The sequence below is a fragment of the Ambystoma mexicanum genome, chromosome 8 (genome assembly GCF_040938575.1).
Source record: "Ambystoma mexicanum isolate Mex_15411 chromosome 8, UKY_AmexF1_1, whole genome shotgun sequence".
In the NCBI taxonomy this organism is placed as follows: domain Eukaryota; kingdom Metazoa; phylum Chordata; class Amphibia; order Caudata; family Ambystomatidae; genus Ambystoma; species Ambystoma mexicanum.
Genome location: NC_090929.1, coordinates 337,688,371 through 337,715,501, shown reverse-complemented (window position 1 = coordinate 337,715,501; position 27,131 = coordinate 337,688,371). Strand labels below are relative to the sequence as shown.

At 45.4% G+C, this 27,131-nt stretch overlaps 1 protein-coding gene across 3 annotated transcripts in view; it reads left to right on the top strand.

Annotated features, from left to right (window-relative positions):
* EXD3 (exonuclease 3'-5' domain containing 3) overlaps positions 1–27,131 on the top strand; it is a 3,187,846-nt gene that overhangs the window by 2,983,018 nt on the left and 177,697 nt on the right. The window lies entirely within an intron of this gene.

Here is a 27,131-nt window from a genome sequence, read left to right as displayed (position 1 = left end):
AGACTGTTTTTTTTATCCTCCATTTTCTTGTCTTCAACTCTTGATTGGAGAGTTGCAAATTCTTGAAGGGATGTTTTAGGTTGACATTATGCGGAAGAAAGGGAAGGGGGCATCACGAGGGAGGATCACATGGGAGGAGATTTCTGACTGGGAGTTGTGGTGGCCCCATCAGGAGAGATGTGGTTTGCTCCTCTTCCATGTAAAGAAGATCCTATAATCCCTGATTTCCTGATGGCATATTGTCAGTATACCAATCCTTTTAATAATAAAACTCAAAGACCTCTTCTTGCCAGACACCTTAAGCAGGATAACATCCTGTGCACATACTATTCACATAACCTCTTCTATATCTGACCATATATTGACTTGAACACAAATCTGAAGCATTATAGCTGTACAGAGTCTCAATCTCCAATGGACTCCAAGTCCCATAAAACCTATACTACTGGGATGAGGAAGAGGAGAAAGGAGTTAATGTGGAGCAGAAAACACCAAGCTGAATGTGCAGGCTAGTTTTTGTGATACCAGTCAGCTATGCGGGACATTTAAAAATGTGCAGGCTAGTTTTTGTGATACCAGTCAGCTGTGCGGGACATTTAAAAATGGCGTGCCCTTGAAAATGCAGAGCAGAAGGAGAGAAGAAATGCAGAGCTGTCACAGCGGGTAGCCGAGCCAGAGGCAGACACACAACCAAGCTACGCTAAACGAGGAAGCAGCTTCCTACTTGAGTGGAGAGAGACCAGGAACGTCATAGCAGGTGCAGAAAGGGGACCACTGAAGAGCCAGCAGCAAGGAGAAGGTTGCCGGGAGCACAGTCACGCTACAGAGCAACCATCCCACCGGCAAGTGAGAGAGAAGCCGGCAGGAAGACTGGAGAAGTGTCTGCAGAGCGGGGAATGCTTTTTCATCACATGAACATCGAGGCAGCAGTACACCAATGGTCGGGGACGACAGGAAACACCAGTGAGTTTGCTCTGGAGTATTGGGAGGCCCGGGGAAAACTGACAGGCGTACAAGCAATTACCAAGCTGTTTTAAATACCTGCCAAGTACCATTGAAAGAATATGTTTACACAAATATCCATATAAGGCATGCCAATATGGGGAAAGTTGGAGTAAAAGTTGTCAATAGCAAATGAACGTTACTAATGAAGTAATTGAAAGGTAAGGTCTGTACAACTCTTCATATATGAAAGGGCAATATGGGGAAGATTGGAACAGACATTGCCACAAGCCGATGAACATTCCTAATGAAATTAACAAGCAAAACTTGAACAAGCCTCTTAGGGGATGCCAATGGGGAAGTTGGAACAAATAATAACTGAAGCCAAAGGAGTGTGAAACAGTGAAGGAGTAAGAACTGTGTTCTACTCAAAAGACAAAGAGAATTGAAACGTTGTAAGAAGACCTGGTGAATGTGTTGCATCAGGCAGTGAGTCTTTGGGGGAAGATACCTGGCAGGTGAGTATACCAGAGATCCACCAAGACAAGAGAGGGGGATACCTGGCAGGGGAGTACACCAGGTAATCAAGCCAAAGTATATGAAAGAAGAAAAGACATTGTAAAACGTTTTCCTGGCAGTGGAGTATACCAGGAAATCCTCATCAATAAGTTGCTAAGTGGAAGAGACACTTTTCGGCCATCCTCACAAAAACCAGAATTGCTTTGAAATGATACTCTTTGTCATTCTTAAGAAACTGTTGTATAAGAGAGACGTTTTCAGAACCCTTGGGGAGCCATTGTTTGGAAGGGATAATGTTTTCAACATCCATAAGGAAGTGCTAACAACATCATTAGGTTGCCAAGAGATAATTTACCATCCTTAAAGCATCATTTGTTTAGAAGGGAAACTTTCATCTTTGAGGAAGTGCTTTTTGAGAAAGAGACATTTCTACCACTCTTCAAGAACTATTGTGTGAACTGAATCTTTCCAATATTCTACCTGAAACAGTTCAGGGGAGTAAATCCTATCCTGGATACAAAGATTGTTCTGTTGGATTTATATACTTCGTTTTTGTACTTATTTTTCTGAGTTTAAAGTAGAGACATTTATCTTGCCATTTTGTTGTTCTTTTTAAGTGTGAGGGTCAGATACGTTTTGGACACAAGGACAGTTTCCTTAAGTTGGACGACCAGACACAGACTGTTCCCTAGTTTTGATTTCATAGACAGGGAAACTCTCATTTGGATAGGGATAGGAAGGGCTGTATCCAAACCCTTTTATTTTAAGAAAATGTCTAGTGTTGAAAAACATTACAACTTTGTGTCTGTCTCTCATTTCTGACCCCTCACATAGCAGACTAGGCACCTGCGTTCCCTGGGAAGGACTGAACGCTCTATAACGCGCACAAGATTATGCACTTTGAGACCACTACTGTGGTGAGCTGGTGCAGTATAAAAATTCCAACAATTATAATAAAAATAATCTGGTATTTGCAGGCTTCCATTTAGAATGTAGAAACAAGTCTACATCCATATTATGTTTGCTTAACATATTTTTTTAATTTGTGTACCTTAGTTTAAAATGTGATTTCTGTACTTTTCATGTCATCTCTGAGACAGAGTGTTAATTTAGCTAGCATATGTGTTGCAACCAGAGCTGAGATGACATGTGGGCCAGTCTCTTAAGTGCAGACTGGGTGCAAATTCCAGCTTCACATCTCAATTAAAGTGTGTGATATTGGGCAAATGATTTTATCCCACTATGGTGTGTCTTCCAAAATTAGGTTGCAACTCATTTTCTGCCTTGGCGATATGGTACACCATGTTAGGGTTTCGTGTTTTTGGGAAGTGGGGAAGCCAGACACTGTACCTGTGTTGTTGAGGCAAAGGGGCTACAAATCGGATATACATCGTGGTGTTGTGGGTCTTTTGCTGGCCTGGCACGTGTTGAGTACGTAGAACCAAGCTATGGCCCCTCCCTCGGCTCTACCCCTGAATCCCCTGGCTCTGCCCAGAAGAGACCTTTCCAGAGAGATGTCAAGAATCATATGGGCCTTCAGAGCACTTTACTGGACCTTCTATCTGGGAGTGGAAGCCAGGCCTTTACGCTTCCTGGGTGGAAACCTTCCCCGGCGCAACGTATACAATACAAGAATGTCAGGAACAGAGCGAGCTTTTAATAGCTAGTTTGTGTGCGCGCTGTGCGCTGGTAGTCACTGCAGGCATTGCCTCCTGGAGCTGTGAGGGGCAGGAAAGCAACGAACAAAAGAGGAATGAGAGCCATGTCACTGCCAGGGAGATCTGGGAAGATTGGCCGAAAGGCCAGGGCCAATGTCAACACTGCCCCTGCCAATGAGGGGGGCTGCAGAAGCACAGCCACAACAAATTCGTTGACCGGGGAACACCACACACAGTAGCTCCTCTGGCACAAACACACGCACAACGACGAGGGTTCAAAGGCACACAGTCGCTGTAATTCAACCACGCACGATTACTGAATAAAAAACACAATATCGAGTTACTTTGCCTGAAGCACACACATATATGGGAACCATAGAATAGGAACGGTTATATAATCATAACGCATACAGTGACTTGGGCAGGTGTTCAATGCACGTACTGATTGTGGCATATGTGCACACACGGAATGGAACAATCACAACACACACACACACACACACAAACAGGGCACCAGCAGGCATAGAAACTGAGGCTCACACAGACTAGCGCACTCGTGTGTCTGTACTGTGGCAAATTGCACAAAGCAAGTGGGAATACAAACACACACGAGAACAGTGGCAGAATCCCACTATAGCCAGAGGTCGAAGTGGATCGGAGCGGTGATACTTTACTTTTTATTTTTAAGTTTCACTGTTCCTATACTTTCATTTTTTTAAAGAAACCTTTCTGGAATGGTTTAGTTTTAAAATAGAAGTGTAGGAAGAAATTGAAGCTTGCACTTCAGGGCAGTGCACTGAACATTCCCTTAAATGGCATGTGTGTTTGTTTGTGGGTTTGGATTGTGTGTGGGAGGGGGCACAGCAATGGGGTTTGTGGGTAGCAGGGGCAGGCCAGCATGGAACATAGTTCCACTACTTCTTTTCGTACACTTGGACCACTGACAGAGTAATGGGGTGGGAGGGGGTGGGAACTCAGAACTGGAGGCCACGCCAGGATCACAGCAAGTACGTCTTATTTATTTCATTCCCCTTCTTCTTACGGCCCCTCCTTATCCTGCTGCATGTTTCCTGTCTGGAACGAGAAGGACAGAGCGAACAAACACTAGAACACTAATCTCCCCACACATATATCAACACATGCTACGTTATTCCGTTTCCTTGATCCATCGCAAAGGTTTTCTGATCACTCTCTTGGACGGGCTTCGATGTTTCGCCAGTTCTTCCCCCTAGCAGCAGCTGCTATTGTCAGTGTCCACATCTCCATCCATGTAGTTCGAGCAGCTTCCTTGTGAGCTTGTCGAGTTTGATTCTTTATCACGAAACAAAGTATCCTTCACAAGTTTCCTGAAATATGATGTATTTCTGGTGATGTAATGACCCTGACTGTCAGCAGAGACCATAGACCCTTTCACTTCCGTCACGGTTAATAGACTGGGACTAAAAGCTGGCAAGTTCTTATGTGACTGATTTTTGTCGTATTAACACAGTTACCCAGATTAATCTCCGACTCCCTTGCCCTTCATTGGCAATCTGCATAGGTCTTTATTTTCAGCGTATTGTTCTGTCCATCTTCTTGGCACGCGGAGTCGCTTCTTGATCTGCATTTCCTTAAATCACTGGTGGTTGCGGATGGGGTTCTAATCACCTTAACCTAAAACAGGTCAACCACTTAGGAAGCAAGTGCATGTTTGTCCATAAAGCAAGTTTATTGTACAATCAGCCAGTGGATCTAGATGAGGCTATAGAGTCTCCCTGAACCACGCAAACACTTCACATTATATACATTTTACAACAGTTAAAACACTCCCACATATTTTATTACAAATGATTGGTCAAACCTATACAAAAGAAATCCAATCTTCTCTAATTGCCACATTCGCATTGGTCATATTTATCTAACTACCATTATCAGCTCATATTTACAGCACACTCTTTTTTGTAATCTGTCCATGGTAGTTCATGACAACATCACATAGGAATACGTTTAAGCACAAGCCTAATTCGTTACGAGTTCCAACTGGCCTGGCACCTTCTAACCCAATACGTGATGCACATGGTTTGCAAGGACACTGTAAACGGTATGGGGCAGGGGAGAATAAGACAAGTTTCCTTTGAACTGTTGATAACTATCTCACCCGCCTAGAATTGCTGGCGTCCTTGTTTCACTGTAATCTAAATGGCTACCAATTCAACATGCATGGCCTCCACACACAACCTGAGAAAATAATCGAAACCCATAAAGTATTGGTCAACTCTGCCCTTAGATGTCCCTTCACCCCAGGTTTATTGTTTGGTCAATAGCAGCTGGCCGGGCTACCCTGAACAATGAGTAACAGACTCCCATGTACTTACAAAGATTGCATCTCCTTTCCGCAGTAGTGCCAAGCCACCTGAATATCTCTCTTCTCTTGTTTCACTGTATACTCCTTCTCGTTCACTTCGCTCCTCTTCCCATTCCCTTCTTGCTGTTCCTAGTCCTTCCTGTGCTCAGTCTCGTTTTTGTTAATGTTCGGTCCTTGCCCCTATACACTGGAACGCTCTCCCTCTTTCTCTTTGTTCTATTTCTCTCTATTCTACATTTCGGGTCTCTTTGAGATCTCACCTTGTCTCTTCTGGTTAACAAAGTTACTGTAAATACAGATTCCATTTGGGTTTCCTATTTTATCTGCCCTTTATTGTACTGCCTTGTTATTATGTACAGCGCTTGGGTGTAAGGTGCTATAACAAACTCAAATAAATACAATAAATACAAATAAAAACCCAGCCTGGCTATAACTGACCATCTCATAATGTTGCGGCTACTCATTCCCTTCCTCTTAGCTGCCAACCCTGCAAAACCAGTTTTCCCAGTTACACAGAGCTCACCTTGCAAAACCTGGCCAAACTATGAAAAAACACACAGCATACAGATTTGTACATTCACCATGTATCCCAAGTTGTCAAACATCTGTCTCCTGAGACATTCATGTATGTATGTCAGTGCATGTGTGTCCAAGACTACTACATCCTCTTCCCAGTGGTTTCTTCATGACAAATCTCCTTTCTTGCATACGCATCATGAATCTCCTCATTGTGCAGTTTCTAGGCGCTTCTTGGCACACCATACCCATATTGCATTAATATTTTAACAGCAGTTTTGACATTAATCTTGCTGTGTGTGTGTGCAATCTAAAATGTATCAACTTACAATAGTAACACTAAAAGTAACACACATCCCATTCACTACACTAAATGTATTTAAATTTGCAACATTGCCCCACCTTTGCCATTTCCCCAGTCATCAATATGGGGTGCGCAACATGAACCCCTCTTTCTCATTGGGACCTTTCCTGACCACCCCAGCATTTCCTGCCTTTAGTTAATACTTTAACTAATAAACCAAGTTTCTTTAAAACCATCTTCTTGGAGGAATACCCTGCAATGATCTCTCACATTGGTCCCAATATGGGCATACTCCTATGCTGAACAAACCAAACTCATCCCCCTACCATTTCCACAATCTACCTGCAGCTCCACACAATCATCCCAACTTGGTAGACGACACAAGACAGCTTTAGTCTGAGTACCCATGTTATATGAAATGGTAGTAGTTCTAGCTTTGGACAGGGTTACAGTCATCGTGGCAGCTCCTTTCGGTACCAGGGCAGAGCAGCATCATAAGAGCATTTGACAAGAACAAAAGATAACAAGAAAGAGACAGAAGTTGGCATTACAATGTTGACAGCTAGGCTCATCCAAGATGGTAACCAAGATCCCTGCTTCGTTCTCCATGACCACCCTAAGCTTGTGCAATGCGACAATAGTTTGTGTTAGAGTCCCAGTCTCCAAATCATTATGAGGCTCAACTGTACAGCATGTACTACCTATCCTCTAACAGAACCCTCCCTCCATAGCTGTTAGGAGGTTGAGGATATACCTATTCTGCAAGGCAATGAGCCTCAGAGCCTGTTGTTCTTCCTTGGTGGTACTGAAAGCTGATTCAGAGGAATTCACAAATAACAGGAGTTTGTAGAGGGTCACCTGGAGCCACTTTGTGTTCATAGCAGCTTGGACACCAGGTGCCAGGAGGGAGGAGAAAAACACCTCTGTTCGACTGAATAAACAATATTGCTTGGGAATGCCCATCAGAGCTTTTGAAGATGCTGCTGAGAGGTAGTTTGAGCCCTTGGTCTGTCGCGATAGTCCCTCCTTTCCAATATCAAGCAAAGTCATTGGGGTGTCCATGTATAATAATTCAGGGGATGCAAGAGGCACAGGGGACAAAGGGGCCCAAATGTGGCTTTGAGCATTAGGCATGCAAGGATTAAGAGTTCCTCAGGCATAACAAGGACAGGCACATTTAACGTGGTGAAACTGCACATACCTCACCAGACTGGAGGCAATTCTCTGTAGGCATACTGCCCACAGGTCCAAAACACATCAAGAAGCGCAGCTATACCTCCAGCCAGATCAGCGATGCAAAGCGTGCCGCTGCTGTTCACATTTGTGCCAGCAGGCACCGTGCCATTGCCCTTAAAACACAGAGAAAAATGTCTAAATGTCTGTATTTTATCACGTTTTTCTGGCTCCTTGAGCCATGTCAGATATCTTATATACTTTTACCACACATGTCCATATTCTTCACTTACACGTGCCACCCCTTCTTCTGAGAATGCCTTCATCCTGCAAGCTCAGCAACTCTTCATCCCTGGCTCCCATTGTTTGTTTATTATAACGACCCCTTTTAAATTCAACTGGACTCTTTGCATACAACGCACATTCATCTGCGCCTTAGAATTTGTAGCTGAACATTCTTCGTCAACAGGTAAAATAGAGGATGTGACTGATCACCCTTGAAACTGCCCTTGGACCCTGCACAAAGCTCGGTGCACTAGAGACAGTGCCTCTGCGAACTCTATATCACCTGGGATAAACACCCTAGGGACACCAGAAGCATGGGGGATAAAAGAGCAGATGTGGCAACATTCTACAGATCTCTCTCCCCACTCTTCTGCTGCAAAATCATGTGCATCCACTATTGAATCTGAATTTACATCATTATTTTCCATAAAGTCAGAATCACTACTTCTTAGTGACCTCAATAATATTTGATCAAATTGTATGATACTAGATAAGTTTAAACCGTACACATCCATACTGTTTGCCATGTTTGATAACAAGAGAAACAAAAAAGACATATAATCCATCATTGGTGCCTTGAAACATCATTTGTTGTATAGGCTCTTTATAAATAACCAATAAATAGATTAATAAAATTCCAATACACATTTCAAATCCAAGGTTTCTCATTATGCTAGAAAAATAACAATTACTGGTTTTCATTTGCTCCTCCCTTTTCTACTGGAATGAACTGCAAATCCTTAGGACATACTTAACTTTGAGCCTGCTCCTGTGCAGGGGCCCTGATATCCCTTTTTACATCGCAGATCTGGAACCTGCTCTTGCTGCCCTCCACTTTCACAGCAGTTGGAGTTGCGAAAATCAAGCCGCAAGGCCCATGGAAACGCTGCTCATTCCAGTGATGCAAAAAGGTGCAGATGAAAACCTGGTCCTGCTGGAACAGTTGTTGCTTATGCAGTTCGTCATATTTTTCTGCCACTTCGTCCTGTAGACTGTTAGTGAGAAGACACAATCTGTGAAGATATCATTGACACTTTTGGTTACGGCTCTAAGATACCCCCTAAACTCCTCACCCAGGACCTCTGCTGATTTATGTGCATCTGATGCTGTGCATGGAGGTGAGGGTGGTGTGCGTAACTTATGCCCAGTCACAATCTGTTGAGGGCTAAGGTGGTGATCTTTCCCCGGCTGATTCCTCAAATAAAATAGAACAATTGGTAGGCAGTCGAGCCAATTTCTATGCACAATTTCTATACACTACATATTTTTGATGATTGAGACTTGAGGACATCATTTAGCCTTTTAACCATTCATTTAGCCTGACGTTGGTACACCGAACACAATGTGTGCTTAATCCCCAAGAGTTGAGTCATCTCTGCGAATAGGGCATTAAGGAAATGGGTTCCATTGTCAGACTTTAGGACCTTACAAATTCCCCACTGTGGAAATACATTCCTCACCAAATATTTTACTGCAGACTTCGCATCAGGGTGTACACAGGGACCAGCCTCGAGCCAACAGGAAAATGGGCATGGTACAACAATCAGATAACGAAAATTGTAAAAAATGTTGAGCATGTCCACAAAGTCAATGTGGAGTTCCTGGAATGGTCCGAGGGCCTGGGCAAAACTCCTCTTATCATCCTCATGGTATTACCAGGATTCAATTCTCTTCAAACTATGCAATTCCCTGCAAATCTACTTACCTCTTCTTGGAGGTTTGGTAGGAACCATTGAAGTGTGCAACGGGTAATGTAGTTGCCATAAAGCCACAAGTAGCAGTTCTACATCCATTACTACCTTCCCAGTAAACTCTGGTCTCCACAGCAAATCTGTGGGCGTGAGGGCACATCCTCTCTTTGCCCTGATCTTGTGTTCCTCCTTATGTGCTTTTCCTTGTATTTGTATAATTTGAAGCAAAGGGACTGCAGTGTACAGAGCTGGCAACTGTACCTGCAGGTACACGGTTTCCATTTTCTGGGAATGGCAAATATGTAGCTTCTTTTGACACCATGTCTGTGGCACCATTTGCAAGTGCTATTGGATTAGTATGATTAGTATGCGCAGCGTATTTCACAATCTCTACCTTTGTGGACAGTGTTAGCGCTTTGACTAACCTGGACAGCAGCACAGCATGCTTGACCGGGGTCCGGTCAGATCTCCTTAGCCCTCTTCTCTGCCACCTTGACATGCCTGAATGCATAGTGAAGGTTACATACGCAGAGTCAGAATAAATAGTGACTGCCTTCCCCTTACTGATTTCTAGCGCCTCTATAAATGCTTGCGCAGAGTAATGTGAAGGCAACTATTTTTTCAGTCTGACCTGGTATTCCCCATCCACAAGGCCCACAACGGGTGTACCCATATGCCTCTCACCAGTATGATTGACTGTTGAGGACCTGTCAACAAAAAGTACCTCACCCCCCTCCAAGGAATCCTCCCTAACACTTGTCCTCTCTTCCTCTTCTCCCTCATACATTACACAATCACGGACAATATCAAGTTTCATTGGCTGGGCTACAAATGTTGCGGGATTGGCTAGGTGACACTGTACGTGAGGCATGGACCCATTAAATAGGATACCTTCATACCCGGAGAGACTCTGGGTCGTCAAAGTTGACTTGGACTTTTCCAAGATCGGAAAGACTGAATCTTCTACATACTATGTCACCATGCAACCCATAGTAATGGTTGAAGATGTTTGAATAACAAAAGCTGCTGTTGCTGAAGCTTGTTCACAAGGGAACTGTCCTTGCATCTCTGGGTCTAGGGATCCACTATAGTATGCTAAGGTTTTATGGCCTGGCGATGTTTGCTGGGCCAGGTCCGCCGTCATTACATGCCCATACGGGTAAGAAAACAGATAACATGTTCTTTTTAAATGTGGGGTTGCCAAGACCGGAGCATTGCTGATCATGGCTTTGAGTTCCCAAAAGCACATCATCATCTCCTCAGACCATTCTATTAGACCTTTTGCACTCCCTTAAGCCCCTGCAGTTAGGACCTCAGGGAACTAGAGTAGTCAAAAATCCATAATCTAGAATAGTCCCAAAAACTGCTGCATTTGTTTTACTGTGTCTAGCTGTGGCGTATTCTGGACTGCAGTGGCTCTCTCTGGCATTACCTTACTTCCTGCAGGCGATATCACTTGCCCCAAGTGTACTACTTCTGTCTGGTAGTATTGCAATTTTTCTTTGTCTTCTTTGTACCCCTTCTCCACAAGAAGGTTGAGGAGCGTTATTGAATCTCCTCAACACTGCTCTTCTGAAGTGCTTCAAACTGGTAAATCGTCCATGTACTGAATTACTATACTTGTCACATGTAAATACCACAAATCCATTTGAATCACCCTGTTGAAAACACTCGTAGATTCACAGTACCCCTGTGGCAACCTCGTGTGCTCAAATCTAACCACAATAAGTACGTTCTGGAAGGCACTGAGAATCTGGGTGTAAGGGGGCCGAGAAAAATGCATTCTACAAATCAATCACCGTGAAGTGGGTCGACCCAGTAGGGCTATTACAGAGAATGGTAGCAGGATTCGATACCACTGTGAATTCCCCCTCACTAATATTATTGAGAGGGCACAAATCCTAGACCATCCTCCAACTGGACCACTTTGCTTTCTTCACAAGGTGAATGGCCATCTTACATGAGGACACAGACAGTTATATTAACTTCAACAATGCCATAATGCTCTCATAAATCCCTTTGTCTGTCTCTCTAGGCCTGGAGTACTGCTTAACACGTGGTAATATCGCACCATGTTTCAATTTTATCCATACTGCTCCAACACTCTTTAACAGACCCACACCATGAGGATAGCTGGTCCTTAAATGGTCCGGCACTTTCTCCAAATCCTCCTTCCAATATGGCGATGTACTTCTAACGATGAGCATGGTCTGTGGTACTTCCCTTTGCTCTATTGCTATCTGGCAAGGCCCCCCAATCTCAAAGACCATCTGTCCTGTGTCTTCAGTGTCTTCGAACAACTGCTCGTCAGACATGTCCCTTAGCGATAAGGTCAAATCGATGTACAAGACTGTGCGCCACTCTCTGCTTTCCGCATCAGTGACTGAGAGAACCATCCTGCCCTTCCTTATCACTACTGCTTCTAGGAGAACCATAACAATGGTGCCTAGTTTTACCTCCTGTGGCACAGCAGGCCGAAACAAAAATTAAATCAGTACCCGCCATGTCTGATCTCTAATTGTCGGGACGCAAGTCAACAAAACCATTACCCCATAAAGAAACAAAGTCGAATGTACAGGTACCCACCTTATCGCTACATTATGCATAGAAACACGCTACTTCAGTTACTGCTCAAGAGATTCGCTGGGGTATCTGTGCAATACAACAATGGGGCAGATACATTTTGTGTATGTTCCTTAATATGTAGATATTCAGTATAAGGATCCAACAGGATAGTCCCAGAGAATCTCTGTGTCCATTGTTTTGCCTGACAGGGGGAACTCAACTTCCTTGATGCAAGATTTTGTAGCCCCTGTATTGACCATAAATGAAAACATTTGGTCACCTACCTGCACACCTAGCCAAGGCTCCTCTTCCGCATCGGCAGTAACAGGCAGGATAGGATACATCCAAGATTTGTCCTAATCCTGGTACATATTAGCACCAGGGAGTGGGAAGGAATTCCCTCCAAAAACACGTGATCCAGTGTAATGAGTAACCGTTCCTTGGGTTAAAGGATTTTTCTCCCATGTCTGTACCCGTGCCTGTGCTGGCACAGTCGGTAAAATCACATAGGTCTGTGCAGCCCCAGTTGCTGGTTTCAACCCGTGTCTGCTATGATTTCACAGAGCATGGGTCGTATGGCATGGTCAGGGATTGCATTTGCTGAGCTCCTACGTTAAAATACTATGGCCTGCTCTGGCAGTCTCATGCCACATGCACCATTCTTCCGCAAAACCAACACTGAACCGCTTACAATCCTCCATAGTTATTTCCCATTGGCCCATTAAACCAGAGCCCCATACCTCCAAACCCACCAAATTACCAATTTCTTTGTAAAAATCCTTCTCGTCGGAAACACTCTCATTTGAAGTAGAAAATATCATTAACAAACTCAAACCATCCAACTTGAAGGATGCCTGGGTTATCCCCCTCTTAAAAAAACACTTTAGACCCTAACACACCGATGAACTACAGGCCCATCACAACTGTGCCATTCTTGTTGAAAATTCTTGACCATGCAGCATACCTACAAATTCAAGAATATCTGGACTCCAATAATCTCCTTGGCCGTCCAAAGCACGGTACGGAAACCGCTTTGATAGACCTCAAAACACAAATTGAAGATATGAAAGACAAGGGTAAGATTGCCCTGCTCTTGCTACTGGACCTTTCAGCAGAGACCTTGCGAACCATCAAATCTTGTGTCAACATCTCAACGGCAGCCCATTTCTCTGACAAAGCTACTTCGTGGATTAGTTCTTTCCGGAACAACAGATTGATGAGCGTCTTCTCCCCTTCCGCTTCCGCTCAACCAGCACCAGTACTATGCAGAGTTCCACAAGGCTCTTGTGTTTCGCCCATGCTTTACAATGTGTTCACTAAAGCCCTATTCGATATACTCGACTATCTGGGTGTCACCTATGCTAATTATGCGGATGACACCCAGATACTCATCCCCATCACCGGTAACCATGCAGTTGACATAAAGCCCTAAATTACGTGTACCTGGTCATACAGGCCTGGATGGCCCAACATGAGCTCTGTCTGAACGATGACAATACTGAGCTCCTCATCCTGGGTTCAACCAACCGACTCAGCAAACAAGACCATGCCTTTAAATCCTTCATTATTGATGGCAACATCATCAATGTCACCAATGCCACTAAAATTCTAGTTATCTACCTTGATTCAATCCTATCCCTTGAAAGACAAACCAACGCTGTGGTATCAGCTGCTGCACATACCAATAAACTAATTACAGCCTGCCGCCCGTTTCTCTCTTCCACTAACTGCATTGCAAGAACATTAACCATGGCTAAAATTGACTACTGCAATGCCCTCTACCGAGGTACCAGTAATTGTAACCTTGGCAAACTTCAGGTTACCCAAAATAATGCCATTAGGGCTGCCCTGAACATACCTAGGAACCAACACATCTCTGAAAACCGACGCAATCTGAGATGGCTTTCTGTAGCTCAAAGAGTTGCCCTCAAATCCCTCTCTCTCACACATAAACGCCTCACCAATAATGCCCCACAATACCTTGCCCTTCGGTTCACTCCATTCAACTCCAACCGGCCACTGAGATCTGCCCAAGCGCACCGCCTAGTCGTGCTCAGATTTAGACTCCAAAGATCTGGTTGCGTCAGCTTCCTGGTCCTCGCCACCAAACTTTGGAACTCCTTGCCCATCCCACTTAGACTGGAACCTTCATTTCACGCATTTAAGAGCAAAGCTAAACTGTGGCATATTGCTCAAGAGTCCAACAGCATCACCATACCCTAATTCCTCTATTTAATCCAGCAGTAATTTATTGTATGTAATTGAGTTTTGTCCTACTATGTAAAATGCATATCGACGACTCTCATGTTACCTAACCTTAGATTACTGAAAATCATATCTGTTAAATATTCCCTGTAAATACCTAGAAATTACAGACACTGTATATCTTGCATTGTAACTTGTTCAACCATTGTAACTATGACATGCGCCCAGATGCCTTTGGGCCAGGCGCGCAATATAAATAAAGAAATACAAATACAACTTTGCCTTGGAACAGGAGCTTACCAATCCATCCAGCCTTATGTCCTACCCGTTTCACTATAGCCATGGTGTCCCAATTGTCCATGCTGTGCCTCTGTGGAGCTGGTAATCAAAGCACCTTCCAAACAGATTTTTACTAGCTTCTTCTGAACAAGCTTGGCCTCTGCCTTTTGTGCTTGTTCAATACGCTTTTTTTTCCCTGCTTTTGCCTCCTTTTACAAAAATTCACATGTGCCTGAATTTCTGGCCAAGTCTTGGCCTCTATCCCTACTACTTTGTCTAGATTGTGCTGGACTTCCTTAAGAAGTTGCTTTTTTAGCATTGATAAACAATGGCCACGTTCTTATCCCACGCTTCTCCCGTCTCTGCCCTCCACATATGCTGAATTAAGTGGATGTGTGCAGCAGGATCGTCGTCTAACTTCATTGTTTTGGCCAACTTAGAATTTATATCAGGCATATCGGGATACATTAAACGCAGTGCCCCCATACCTGTGCCCTATAATTATTACATGCTGCTCCATCGTGGGTGTTTGTATCCAACTGAACTCCTGGATACCCCGCTTGTCTCCAAAGTTCATCTGTCTGTTCCCCCATTAGAGCTGTGACTAAGCCTTTCATGTCCATTTTGACAACATGACACTGGCAGTATGTTTCTCTAATGCATAAATCCACTTCCCCACCCCTGCAGTAAGTGAAGGAAGCATCTTCATCAAATTAATCTAATCCATGTGCGATGAGAGGGCATAATACGATCTTACCTGGCCCTTCTGGAGCAATGAATATTGAGTCACACCCGCCTTTGCTGGGGCTCTCCCCGTCCTTCTCCTGCTGCTCATTACAGCCATATGAGTACCACAGCACATCCTAAGGCCCCATGGTGTACTCTCTGTCGCACTACTGCAGCGGGAGGTGGGGCTGTGTAGAAACCCCCAGACACTGACACCAGAGAAAATACAACCCGTTAGTGAAAAAAGGCCCAATACACCTTTTGCAAGGATAACAAGGTTAATTTCCACACAAAATAGGAAGCGCCAACAAAGAACTCTGCATCAGAATCTGCAGGAGCAGGACATTAGGAGAGGACACACCATCATCAGTGACATCATTACATACAGTAGAACCCCACTCGCTGGTTGGTGATACCCTATACATAGGTCACCTGCTCCATTGGGGATGCCAGGTCCCAGTCCCGTCCGTCCATCCATCTTCTTCCACGTGGGTGATGCTGCAGTCATCATCGGTCACAAGCTGGCTAATTGACAATTAGTTTCAAACTAAACAACACATCCCTATCTATGTAGCAGTTCACCTGGTACAAACAAATAGGGGCCTGGAGGGAAAGCCAAGGTCATACTAACTCACACACTTCACTCGCTCCCAGACAGGCCGGCACCTCTCCAAGTTCTTCTACTTTCATTCTGGGCTATAATTTCATCCCTCCCTGCACCTCAAATCAGGTGACCTAGAAGTGAAGGCAGGAAAGCCCTACTTTCTGACCTTTTTGATTGATCGGGGGTCTAAGAAGTTTATGATTAGTGGTCTGGGGCTGGCTGGTACCGTGGAATTTAGAGGTCTTAAAGCTAGGGCATTGGGGTGCTACAACTTAGAATTGGGACTGGTGGGGGGTCAGAGGCCTGTTCCCTCCTCCTCGTGGGATTGTAAAGCACAAAGACGCTCAGGCTTCCTGCCGTGGCCTTGCAGGGCACATTCTTCCTAGAGCGTGAAGGCTGGCAACATTTTTAGACAATGAAGGGTTTATGGATCTCTGTAGCTCTGGCCTTTCTCATCAGTGCCCGGGATACACCCTATTCCTTTGCTCATGTTTGCTGCCTAGGCCTGGGATGCTGCTTGCTGCACTATGTTTAAGCTTTGTGTTCCAATATGGCTGCTTATATTTAAGATGACTGCTATCCTCGTAGGTGCACTACCTTTATAAAGCATGCAATAATGTGATTGTGTAGGGGCCTTTGATGGCACTCCCTCACACCTGGTTTCTTAGATTATATCTTGCGGTCTTTGCCATATCCTGAAGTGCTTGGGGTGCGGGAGGGCCGTATTCCCTTCCCAACAGCTGCTACACCCTGCCTTCCCTGCTTAACATCCGATTCCCATTCCCCTTCGTCGTCTACTCCTGTTACCACATCCCCTGATACTTCTATGGGTATGGAAGCATACTCGGTACTACCGTAGGTTGCCGGTTCTCGTTTCCTTGCTCAAATCCTGTACCCATAGCGACATTTCTTTCCTCAAGGTCCATGTTGTCCTCCTTGATAACTGACTTATACAATCTAACAAGAACTTGTCCATCCCTCCATCTTACTTCCTCAATGTCCTTTGCCTGTCTATTCAATTCTTCCTGCTCTTACTCTCTGCTGTCATAACAGCACTACCTCTTCCTTAGCTAGCCTCAATGCTTCTTCCAATTTCTCCCGCTCCTATGTCTCCACTGCCATGTGCAACCTATCCCTTATCCTAGCGGAAAAAGGCACAGTCTCCCTTTTGTCGCCCATTCTCAGCCCTTCATCTAGTCTTCCGATTGCTGGTCTCACTCTCTCTCGCTCTTCCACCCATAAGCTCTCTGCTACACTGGCAGTCAGGGAATTTATTCCCTTTCCGCCCTCCGTTCTCAACCTTTCTGCAGCTTTAACTATTGATGGCGTTACCCTTCCACTTTCCTCAGTATCCTATTTTTTAAGAATTGTAGCTGATGGAGGTGTTACCTGTGTCCGTCTTGCAACCACTGGAGTGGCTTCTGGAGAAAATTGAGGTGCAAACTCAGGGTCTATATATACCCTTCTGTTGGCAATAAAGGTTAGCACCAATATGGGGGCGGTGTGGAATGAATTCCCACTGTGAGAAACCGGAGTCATCAATATGGTGCATGCAATGTGCTAAGTGGAGTGTTTCGATGATCTCTTAGCAGTGTGCAGATGGCTTACATGAACAACCCCTTTGTAATGGTGCATAACTGTAAAGTCTGTTCAATGTCAGCCATTAATTGTTCCACTGTGCCATTCGCCTGTAGCCACAGCATGGTGATCTTTCTGTGTTGAAATCCTAGATACTCTGCAAACATGGCAAAATCTGGTCCACTGAAAAGAGGACCATTATCCGATTTCACAATGGTGGGGACTCCATAATCTACGAACATTTTATCCAACACAGGGAGGATGGCATGTGAAGAGGTGGATAACACTAGATGTACTTCTGGGTATCAAGTCATTTAATCTATTGCCACCAGTTTTGAGGCAGCAATGACATCTTCATGTGCTCCGGGAAGGTGCGTGGTGCCACTGCTTTGCAGATGACACATGATTCAAATGCCTTCTGGATTGTGACATCCATCTTGTAAAACCATACCGTAGCCCGTAGTTGTCTCTTGGTTATTGCTCAGTGTCCTGTATGGGCAAGTTCTATCACTTGATCCTGTAGAGATAAGGGAATAAGGAACCTGTTGTCTTTTAATAAGAGACCTTGAGGGGATATGGACAGCTCGTCAGTCATGAGAGCAAACGTGTGCATAATTTTCTGCTGCTTCTCAGAAAGTCTCTTATCCTCGTTGATAGTCATACCATCTCCCAGACAGCACCCTTTGTTTTACTCGTGCAAGGAACGTATCCCTGCAAGACTCTTTTATGATGTTGTTGATGTTCATGGTTTTCGGAAGAGCAGTAACGATAATGTACTGGTCAGCGATAGACGTTTGGGCATCCGCTCCAGCAGGTAGTGGATCTCTTGTAAAGAAATCAACATGATTGTTATCTTTCCTCGGCTTGTGTACAACATCACAGCAGTATTTCTGCAGACACAGGCCCCAGCAGCATTTTCGCATTTGGCTTAACATAAATTGTTGTGAGGGCCTGATGGTCTGTGACAATGGTGAACTTCTTCCCATATAGAAATAGATGATAATACCTAAACACATGCCCATACCACAGCCAGGCTCTTTCTCTGGCTGTGAGTATGCACACTCAGTGTTGGATAGGCTTCTACTGACATAGGAGACTATTCACCAAAGGGACCGGGATCCAGGTTTGAGATGCGCCAATATTACCCCTACTCCCACAGGACCTGTGTCCACTGTCAATTCTGTTTCTAGGTCTGGGTCGTAGTAGGCCATGCAGGTTGCAGAGGAGATGCGTGATTTGATCTTCGTAACATGGATTCACACATTGGAGGCATGCACATTCTTGACCTTTGTATCAGTCAGCACACCACTAAGGCTACTGACAGGAAAAGTCCTGAATGTATTGTGTACAGTAACTAGTGTGAGAAACCTGAGGATAATCTCCCAGTAAGACCTCGAGAATCCCTTATTCAGGTGTCTAGGACACAGCCATCGCTGTTGGATCTAACCTCCTGGGGGTGGACCAGAAAGGGAGGATCACCTGGGTTGGGGAACCCAGGTTATACTTGAGGGAATAACCCAGGTTAGATGCGGTACCATCACGGGGAGGATGGTGAGGGGAATGAAGTCTCTGAAGCTTTAATAAGCTATTCCCGCTCCTCATTTCTTCCACCCATTGAATCTTCCTTACCCAAAGCTAAAGCCGACAATCCATTCACATCTGGCAAACTTGTTACGACCACAACTCCCAGACTCCCGCTTTCCTTGGTTCTTACCCGGATTCTTTTTCACATTCCTCTAGTTATTAACATCTGCTTCAAGAACCCTACCAATCTCGTCCCTTTGATTGTCATTTTCCGAGCTTCCAGGCTGCTTTGACAACTCACTACCATTCCCACAATCCTTCATAGTCAGGTCACGATAAGAACTCCGGTCATTCTCGTTTATCTCAAAAACCCTCCAAAACCTACCTTTCTGAGAGCACCCCAAACCCAAATACGAAAGCCATAATCCCATGTGACACCTCTTTCCCTTCCAACCCTGTAGCATACCTTGAGACTCCAACCCCTCCATTCTCACACGAACACCTCTACACACACAAGACAACAGACTAATGTAAGCCGAGTCTACCTGACATGTCCCAACCCCAGCATCAGGCAAAGTCGGGCAATTAACATAAATAACACACACCTGACGGCCCTTTCCTTTCCCTCATGGATAAAAGGTGGAGTAAGAGAGCACAGTACGAGCACAGCAGACAGCACAACGGCACAGCTACACAGGCACTGCAATTTAAAAGGAGAAAGGCAGCAGGAATCGAGAGGGTGGCAAGCAGAAAAGTGACCTTGCCCTTTTCATTGCAGGACCTTCATGGAAGAGAGCCTAACACCACGAACAATAGCACAAGTGTTTTACAGCAGAGGTCAACGGTACACGGGGCAAGCATATGTCGATAAGCGGGAGCGAAGGAAGCTCCCGCGGTACCGGCCTTGACTCCAGGAAAGCCAAAAGCCAAGCGGTTCATTACAGCTGTCGAGTCGCGGAGAGAATCGATTAGAACCGGGTCGTGGTAAGTGAGAGAATCGCAAAGTGGCAAGTTTGAACCAAGTTTAATGAACTGTGTAAAGAAAAGTAACAAGTATTGAAGGGGAGGCCAGCTGCAGAGGGAAACCAGCACCACGTGGGTGCTAACTCGAGAGACTCTTGTCAAGCCCCATATGAGAGAAACTAGAGATACCAGAAGGCCTGCGGAATAGGTCAAAGTGGTTATACTGAGGGCCAAGCAAAATCCCTGTACAATCAAGACTTTGACCTATAAACTGTGTGAAAGCAAGGGAAGGGAATCCTGCCATATAAGAAAACAAGGAAAGTGAATCCCGCAAACATTGAACTGTGAGAAAAGAGAACATTGCAAGTAAAGAGAGGTCAGTGACCAGAAGAGTGGGACCCAGGGCTGAGCCACTATCACCCTGTTCGAGAGCAACAGTAAACCCAGTGAAGGGGGGCTAAAAATCAAGAGGGTCCGGAGTCCGGCAGAGGAAGATCCAAGGGTGAACGTTGTCAACCCAAGATTGAGAAAAGTGAAAGCAAAAGTTAAGAAACGTCTAGAGTGAACCCGAAGGAGGGATGCCAGAGATGAAGGGCCCGAGCCCGGCAGAGGGAGATCCAGAGATGAAGCTATCACCCAGGTACGAGCAGGCAAGAGGGGTCCGAGCTAGACAGAGGGAGATCCAGGGGTGAAGTTATCATCCAAAACTTCAAATAAGAAGAGAACTGACATATATATTGGGGAAAATAATAAAGAAGGGTCCGTGCCCGGAAGAGGGGGACCCAGGGGTGAAGTCGTCACCCTACACAGACTGTGGTTAACAATTGAGAAGGGTCGGTGCTCAGAAGATAGGGACCCAGTGGTGAATCCATCACCCAGCGGACCTTCGAAAGGAACTTTCATTTGTTAAAATGAACTTTTGTTTTGTTATTTGAACACGTCAGGTCCTCGAAGGCAAGAGACTTTCAAGTGAAGCGAGACGTGACAATCAACGGCCCTGATAACTGAAAGCTTGACAGTAAAAAGCTGAACTGTCATCTCGTGCTAGAAAAGCATGAGAGTGTGTCCTGAGAGCTGCAATTAGAATTGTCATCTCGTGTTGGGGAAGCCCGAGACTGTACTGTGCTCCAAGATTCGATCTTACCAGTGTTCAAAATGTGGGGAACGGAGACAGATGTTACTGCATCTTGACATATTATTTGAGAACACTTCTTTCTTTTCCTTAGAACTATCCCACACCCATGTTTGTATTAATTGCGAGGTTTGGCAATGGGTTTCTTGGTATAGGCCCTTTTTATTTGACGCAACAGCACCAGGATTACCTTATTTTCATTTTGATGGTTGCCGCTTGCTCCCATCCTACATTTAGGTTTAGATTAGGCATTTTTCCAACCTCTATAGAGAATTCATTGTTCAATAAACACACTTGAACTGTGATCCTTTGTGTCCGTCTTACTTGTTGCCACCTTGAGGTCCTCACACTAGCCATTCCCAGCAATGACCATACAGCTAAGGCGGATGTAGGGATGGACGTAGCCATCCGGGCCTGTAGTTTAGCTGGATCTGGTTGAAGCCCATCACTGAAAAAGATATGTCTGAAAAACATCAATGTTGGCTTACTATTTATTGGCGTGGAGTGTCAGGTTGGTATCTTCAAGTGCCATCCATGCGCACTCGTCGTATGGTATCAGTGGGAGCTTCGTGAGTAGCCCCAAATATTAAGATATTGTCACTATAAATTAGGCACTGAGGAATGTGCCGAATGACTTGATGTATCTCATTTTGAAACATACCCCCGCTGAGGAGACCAGAAACTAAGTCTTTTGTACATGACCAACCCCAGGTGTATCGTAAATGTGGTAAAGACTCAGTGTAGTTCTAACTGGTGACATCCCTTGTTTAGGTCCAGCTTTGAGAACACCCTTGATCCGTGCAGCTGGTGCATCATGTCTGTCATTCTCGGTGACTGGCGCCTTTCTCGCTTGATGGCCTGATTTAGGGTACGCATGTACACATAAGCACATTTTTCTGCTGTTTTCCTACTTGGGCACTGGCACAATTGGAGAATCCCGGGCTGTGGGCCCCTTGGCATGTTCAATTATGTCCTGTTTTAGTAGTGACTGCCATTCATCCTCTACCTGTGACTGAATGTTCAGCGGAATACTGCGATAGTGCTGTGCTACAGGATTGACGTCTTTGTTGATATGCAGTTTGATCCGTCTATCCATCAACTTCCCTAAGCCCAAAGTTACTTAAATATGCAAAATACAAGCGGGCCTTGGGAGGAAACAAGGGCCCCCCTTGTTTTTTGCATATTTAAGTAACTTTGGGTCTCACCCTAAGTTACTAGGGCAATCCAGACATGGACCCCTTGCTCACTATTCTTAGAGATACACAGCTACACCCTACTGATGAGGTCCAACCAGACTGAAACACGTGTCTGGGGTTGCTGTTGGTACTCTTGTTCAGTGGAGAATTGCTTAGCATTTCGGTGCTGGACTGCCCCAGTGCAGGACAAAGACTGATATGTTTAGGATATTTCTCCTCTGTGAAAGATAGTGAGCTAAAGACTATGGGTAAGTCTCTCGTTACTAGGACTGATGTCCAGCAGAGGTTCTCCCAGGAGCCCCCTTATTTTTTGCATAGTGAATGCTGGAGGGCCACACTGTGATGTGGTGACTTGCCGGGCACACGTGGGCTTTCTGTGGTTACCTGTCAGGGTTCAGCAGGATGCAGGGCCAATCCTAGGCAACAGCCATGTAGTTTCACAAACCACAGCACGGTGTGGTGTTCCGGCAGTGGGCAAGCCTCCATATTTCAGTTGTTGATCCCTGACAGCCGCTCCCTACCCTTGGAAGGACAGCCCTTAGAATCTGGATAAAACCTGGCTGTTGTTGCCCTGCTCACATCATTTAGCTGTGGCACAAAAAGGAAAAGCCCCCAAGACCCTTAGCTAGAAAGGGGCCAGAGAGACTGGACATTCCAGAATGCAGTCTTATTTGAATGTTTATCATGTCCCCCAGCCCCATAAACCCTGTCACGACGCAATCTCTTGGAGGACATTTGCAAGGTTTGTTTATTAGATAATATGAATGCCTAACTATCCCTATCACTATGGGGTATTCCCTACATAAATGAATAACTAAGGTGCTCAACAGTCGTCTGTGAATTTCCAAAAGGAATGTGTCTGCTGCCCAAAAGCTAATGCTGACTGTTAGAAACCTGAAGGTGTCTCACCCGCTAGTCCCCGGGGATCTGTCATCCAGGTAGCCAGGACATGACCATCGCTATTGGATCCAGTTCCTTGGGGTGGACCAGTGCGGGAGGATCACCTGGATGAGGGGTCTTCGGGGAGTTGAAGTGGGACATGGAAAGGTGAGATGCTGTATCCCCTTCCCTTTAACACCTTTTCCCCATCCTAACAGGTAGGATGCCTAGAAGCTCAACCCCCCTCTTTCCCGACATGAGCACTTTCTCATGGACAGTTCATTGTGAGCGACAATGGACTAACACCTGAGCCATATACCTGACATGTCCCAACTGTGAGAAACCTCAAGGTTTCTCCTAGCTAGGCGCTGGGGATCTGTCATCCAGGTGGCCAGGACACGGCCATCGCTATTGGATCCAGTTCATGGGGGTGGAACAGTGAGGGAGGATCACCTGGATGGGGGCGTCCTTGTGTAGTGGCAGTTGGACACCGACGGGTGAGATGCGGTATCCCCCTTCCTTCAACACCTCTTCCCCATCCTACCACGTAGGATATTCCACAACACTGCCCCCCCCCCTTTTCCGACACGAACACTTTCGCACAACACGAAAAACAACAGACTAACGCCACAGCCGTTTACTTGACATGTCCCAATACAAGGGTCAGGCAATTGACCAGAATCTCACACACCTGACGGCCCTTTCCCTTCCCCACTGGGATAAAAGGTGGAGCACGAGAGCACAGTACGAGCAAGGCAGACCGCACCACGTGAGTTCTAACGCAGCATGGCAGTTCAAGAGGAGGAGAAAGACGGCGCATACCAAGAGGGTACCAAGGAAAGAACCGGCCTTGCCCTTTCCGACCAAGTCCTGTGAAACCTCTGCAGAAGGAATCGTAAGACCGCAAACAGTAGCCAGCGTGTGTTGCAGCAGATGTCAATGGTACACAAGACCCTCCTCCGCTGATAACCAAGCCAGGGAGAGGCGCTGGTCTCTGTGGTACCAACCTTGACTCCAAAGAGAGAGAAAGCCAAGCGGTTCATCACAGATATTGAGTCGAGGGGTGAGTCGATAAGAAACCGAACTGTGTTGAATGAAAAGTAGCAAGAAGCTAATTGAACTGTGAAAGCATAAAGAGCTATTGATATTGGGAAGGGGAAAATCAGCAACAGAGGAGTTTGGCACTATGTGGGTGCTCACTCAGGAAACTCTGGAAGATTACCCAATTGTTGAAACTATCATAATCAGAAGGCCTTGGAGGAATGTGAAAAGGTGGTCAAAGTGGTCATACAGGAATCTTTTAAAATCCTCTGTACAGTCGAAAGTCTTTGACCGACAGATGATTGTGAAGCGAATGAAAATGAATCCCACTTGGTGAAATTAGCGAATGAACAGTGTGTTGCAAAAGTTGGCAAGAGTGAACCCGGCGGAGGGATGCTGACATAAAGGGGCAAAGCCTGAAGTCCCTATGAACACTGCATTGACGGGAGTGAACCCGACTGAGGGATGTCCACAGTGAATTGTTTGTTTGAAAAGCCATTAAGATTTGTGAATGCAAGAAAAGCCATAGTGAATCTGTCAAAGGGATGCTGACATCCGAGAGGGGTCCGAGCCCGAAAGAGGGAGATCCAGGAGTGGAAAGTTATCACCCCAATGTTCATTTTAAAAAGTAACTTTTTGTTTGTTTGTTTGAATACATAAGGCCCTCGAAGGCAAGAGACTTTTATTGAAAAGAGACTTAACCATTGAAGAAGGTGTTCTCTGACTCCTCGAGTGCTGCACCCAGCCCTATCAAATATGGTGTCCCTCAAGGGTCATGCATATCACCAAATCTCTACAACCTCTTCACTAGGCCACTATTCCAACTTCTTGACGCCATGGGCATCTCATATACTAACTATGCTGATGACACACAGGGACTCATCCCTCTGACTGGTGACTACCCTACAGACACAAATACTCTCAATCGCATCTATTCCACAATCCAGTCCTGGATGGCTGAAAACTGGCTGTGCCTAAATAGCGAGAAAACAGAACTCTTGCTAATTGGATCTACAGACACACTCAGTAAACTCAGTGCGCAGTACAGCTCATTTACAATAGACAACATCCCCATTACCGTGTCCCAAGCCATCAAGAGTCTAGGTGCTTATCTGGAACCTAGCATGACAATGGACAGACAGGTTAATGCCATTGCGTCCTCAGCTGCATACCACTCCAAACTAATCAATGCAGTGAGGCCATTCCTGTCACAAGACAACTGCATCACCATTGCAAGGGCCATTATCGGATCTAGGCTAGTCTACTGTAACGTACTCTATGCCGGTACCTCCCAAAAGAACTTGTCAAAACTTCAAGTGGCTCAGAATAATGCCTTGAGGGCCGCAACTGGCACAGATCGCAGGGACCACATATCTGGGGTGAGAAGGCAGGCTCACTGGCTGCCCGTCAAAGAAAGGATCTTTTTCAAAACACTGGTCATTGCACACAAAGGCATCCATGGACTGGCACCTACCTACTTAGCTCAGAGGATCACCAAAAAAACACCGTCTAGAGTCTAGACCATCCAGGTCTGCATATGCCAATCGCCTCATTGTTCCTCATACACAAAGAGTTAGAGCCGGTGGCTCCAGTTTCCCTACCTTTGCTGCAACTCACTGGAACACCCTCCCTGCCAGGATGATCGAATTACACACAACCTTCCGTAAAGCCCTGAAGACTAAGCTTTTTGTCTGACTTGCCTCCCCCTACCGCCTCATTTGATGACCGTCTCTGCTTACTGCACCTGACTTGTAACCAACTGTAATCGATGTAACTGTATTATCCGATGTAACTGTATTATCCATTGTACTGGGCCGCTATCTTGAAACCCTTAAGCAAGCCTGCATACATATTCTCAGGGCCTCTATGCCATTGGGTTGCAGTGCACTATACAAATACTAAAATAAAAAAATAAAAAAAAATAAAAAGAACCTGATAGCTGGTACACAACTGTCGGCTTGTGCTGGGAAGGTTCGAGTGTGTGCTGTGCTCAGGAGATCCACTTTATCTCGTGCTCAAAACACGGGAAGGGTGACCCATGGCAATCGCATCCTGACATATTATTTGTTAACACTTCTTCCTTTATTGAAAACCCTACCCCACACTCGTTCTGTAAGTTTGCTCCCATCTTAGCTTTAGGTTACGTGTTTTTCCACCCTGCATTTACAGTTTAATAAACGCCCTTCAACTGTGATCATTTGTGTTTGTCTTTACTGTTGCCACCATGAGTTCCTTACACAACACAAGGGTTAGGCAATTACTGATAATTACACACACCTGACTCCCATCACACTGTCCCACACGGATAAAAGGCATAGCCCGAAAGCACATTCTAAGCAAGGCAAAACACTTAAGGAAGCAGTAGTTCAGAGATGGCGGTTTAACACAAGGTGAGAGACGGCAAGACCAGAAAGGGTTGCAAGTAGGGAATTGCCCTTGGGCTTTTCAGAGGAAGATAACCGCTACTTTCACGAGACCTCGAGAATAAGAAACATAAGAGCGGGAATTAAAGCTGCAGAAATGTGCATTGTGTATCAGAAGGTACCCAGAGCTCTCCTGCATTGATTGCAGAGATGGGGAGAAGCGATTGGCACTGTGGTACTGTCCTTGGCTCCTACAAAAAAGCCACTCCAGTAAAGTCGGAACAGCTGGTGAGTTGGGGAGATTGATAGCAGAGCGATCAGTGTTAGAACCAAGGTTGCAAGCGGCAACATTGTATGAATGAAGAGATTTGCAAAGAACAGAGTGTAAGGCGCATGTGATGAGCAACAAGGAGTGATTGAACTTTTGAAACCAAGGTAGATGCCATATACAGGGTGGTCCGGCACCACGTGGGTGCTCAGTCGAAGGACTCTGTTAGGCATCCAACTGATAGTGTAAAATTGTGAACCGTAAAAGCAAAGTGGCCCTGCAGCGGGTCAACCCAACCTTGTGCACATTTGAAAGTCTTTGATTGCTAAATAAGAACTGTAATTGGTCCGAGCCGGGCTGAGGGAGGCTAATTGTG